Genomic DNA, 3,135 nt, shown 5'->3' with positions numbered 1-3,135 from the left:
GGAGGGGTAAAGAGAGAGGGAAGGAGGAGAGAAGGAGGTGTAAAGAGAGAGGGAGGGAGGAGAGAAGGAGGTGTAAAGAGAGAGGGAGGGAGGAGAGAAGGAGGTGTAAAGAGAGAGGGAAGGAGAGAAGGAGGTGTAAAGAGAGAGGGAAGGAGGAGAGAAGGAGGTGTAAAGAGAGAGGGAAGGAGGAGAGAAGGAGGTGTAGAGAGGAGGAGGAGAGAAGGAGGGGTAAAGAGAGAGGGAGGAGAGAAGGAGGGGTAAAGAGAGAGGGAGGAGAGAAGGAGGTGTAAAGAGAGAGGGAAGGAGAGAAGGAGGTGTAAAGAGAGAGGGAAGGAGGAGAGAAGGAGGTGTAAAGAGAGAGGGAAGGAGGAGAGAAGGAGGTGTAAAGAGAGAGGGAGGAGAGAAGGAGGGGTAAAGAGAGAGGGAGGAGAGAAGGAGGGGTAAAGAGAGAGGGAGGAGAGAAGGAGGTGTAAAGAGAGAGGGAAGGAGGAGAGAAGGAGGTGTAAAGAGAGAGGGAAGGAGGAGAGAAGGAGGTGTAAAGAGAGAGGGAGGAGAGAAGGAGGGGTAAAGAGAGAGGGAGGAGAGAAGGAGGGGTAAAGAGAGAGGGAAGGAGGAGAGAAGGAGGTGTAAAGAGAGAGGGAGGGAGGAGAGAAGGAGGTGTAAAGAGAGAGGGAGGGAGGAGAGAAGGAGGTGTAAAGAGAGAGGGAAGGAGGAGAGAAGGAGGTGGGGTTGTCTGCAGAACTCATTCTCTCTACATCTCTCTCTGCCCCCCCTCTCTCTCTCCCCCCTGGCTCCGATAGAAACTAGAGCACTACATCATCATCATCATCATCATCATCATCATAATCGTCCTCTCCTCGAGACACGCATCAAAGTTCACGTCGCACCGAAAACACAGGTGCCTTGTAGCGCGAGACCGTCGATAACGGAGTAAAAAGACTGTCCCGTTTAACCGATCTAATCTCAAACCTTTTTCACATCAACAGTTGTTGTTATTAATGTGAGTAGAAAGGCTACAGACACACGGTCGTTATCATGTCTGACTGCAGGAGGCAGTGGAACCGGGAGAACGAGCTGCCGGTCTACCTGGCAGGAACAATTACAACCGGGCCGAACCAACGGAAATCCTACGGGATGTTTTCCTCGGCGGATGGCGCCTACGACAGCAAGACTGTAGACTGTGATAACTTTGCCGCGGGAAGGAGAGGAACCAGGACTCCCAGGAGCGTCAGCCGAGACAGGCTCCTCGACCACACCGATGGCGACGTTCCTGAGACGGCAAGTGAGGCCAGTGAGGTCCGGGCTGTCGGTTCTCAGGTCAGCTCACCCGGGGAGAGAGAGGATGTGGGGCTGGGTGTGGAGATTGAGTACCCGGCAGGGAGGCAGTGTCACTCCGGTCAGAAGAATGGAAAGGTAGGTGAAAACTGAAGAAGAAAAAAAATCGCCCATGTTTATGTTGATTAAAAGTAGAGCAGATCGCAATTGTAGCTTACTCTGTTCTGCAGTGCAGTGACGTCAGCTAGGCTGTTCCTAAAATAGGCTACGCAGTTATATCTCTCTAGGCTGCCCTCATCACCTGAACCGGTGACGGTCAGGTAGACTATTAGGCTACGTGTGGTGATGAATTGAACAGCGCCGTTTTGACAGCCATCACAGCTTCTGTCACACACACCACACACACACACAAACACACACACTGAACTGCTCTGACTGCGCTGCACGCGAAGACAAAAGGAGGTCCTGCAGCTAGAGCTTCCTTCCGCCTCTGAGTTCACTGGCTGCGGGAAAAAGAGAGAGAGACAGAGAGAGAGCATGTCCGGTACTGACCACCAGGGGAATGGTATCCCCACCTTCCGGTAAGACTCCCACCTGGCGGGGCTGGCAGCCCGACGGGCTGGCTGGCTGTCTAGCGCGGAATAGCCATTGTGTTCGGTCAATAGGCGAACAAAGGGCGCTGTCCATTTCAGCACCACATACCTAGTCTAACTTGTCGCCGCTGGAGGTTCCTTGGTAGACTATAGGCTTACAAACATGAGCTAGTTTCTGTTTATTATATTCAGTTCTACAGAGAAAGAGTTCTACAGAGAAAACAATGATTGTAGCCCAGACTAAAGGCACGTTGAGGTTGTCGAGGGCGACCAAGCTGCAGCCTCGGCGAGATAAATCCCCTGCTCCTGATACCGTTGGCGGGGATTAAAATCTTAGTGTCGCAGGATGATAGCTAGGCAGTTTGAGTAGAAGGCCTGTGTGATGCCCAGTCTCCCCCATGTCAGCCAGCCAGGCACCACCCCGATCGCGAAGATCATTTTTGACCATTTCTGCCGCGACGAGTCAAGACAATGCGTCTGTTTTCTACCTGACATGGTTCAGTTGTTATCAGGGATTTACACGAAGTGACAATCCGACGTTGTATGTTGTGCTGCAGGTTGGAAGGAGTAAGACAATAGTTTGGACTCTGTGAGAGAGAGAGAGAGAGAGAGAGAGAGAGAGAGAGAGAGAGAGAGAGAGAGAGAGAGAGAGAGAGAGAGAGAGAGAGAGAGAGAGAGAGAGAGAGAGAGAGACAGAGACAGAGACAGAGACAGAGAGAGAGAGAGATCTGTCTTGGGGATATTCTAGCCTAGTTGGTTCATTCAGAATACATGCAGCTATTTAAATGGTGTAACACATTGAATAAAGCTATTGTTAGAATACATGCACAGCTTTCAGGATTCTTGGTCATGTTTGGATACAATGGCAGTGGTCGATAAAGAATCCAATTGTCATACTTGTCATACCTGAGTCACTCAGTAAAATGCTACTTGAGTAAACATCTAATAGCATTTGGTTTTAAATTATAAATATACTTAAGTAGAAAAAGTAAAAGTATAAATCATTTCAAATTCCTTATATTAAGCAAACCAGACGGCACCATTTTATTTTCCATGTTACATTTAAAGATAGTATATATGCCATTTAGCAGACGCTTTTATCCAAAGCGACTTACAGTCATGTGTGCATACATTCTACGTATGGGTGGTCCCGGGGATCGAACCCACTACCCTGGCGTTACAAGCGCCATGCTCTACCAACTGAGCTACAGAAGGACCATAGTAAAGTAGGGATGACCAGGGATGTTCTCTGTTTAGTGAGTCCTCC

The 3,135-nt window shown here is 49.6% G+C and overlaps 1 pseudogene; it reads left to right on the top strand.

Annotated features, from left to right (window-relative positions):
• Positions 1 to 968: 968 nt before the first annotated feature.
• The window catches only part of LOC124029896, a 7,159-nt pseudogene continuing 4,992 nt past the window's right edge, over positions 969 to 3,135 (top strand).

This window comes from Oncorhynchus gorbuscha, unplaced genomic scaffold (genome assembly GCF_021184085.1).
Source record: "Oncorhynchus gorbuscha isolate QuinsamMale2020 ecotype Even-year unplaced genomic scaffold, OgorEven_v1.0 Un_scaffold_8089, whole genome shotgun sequence".
NCBI lineage: Eukaryota > Metazoa > Chordata > Actinopteri > Salmoniformes > Salmonidae > Oncorhynchus > Oncorhynchus gorbuscha.
The sequence above is the reverse complement of the archived record's forward strand: the minus strand, read 5'-3'. Positions and strand labels throughout refer to the sequence as shown.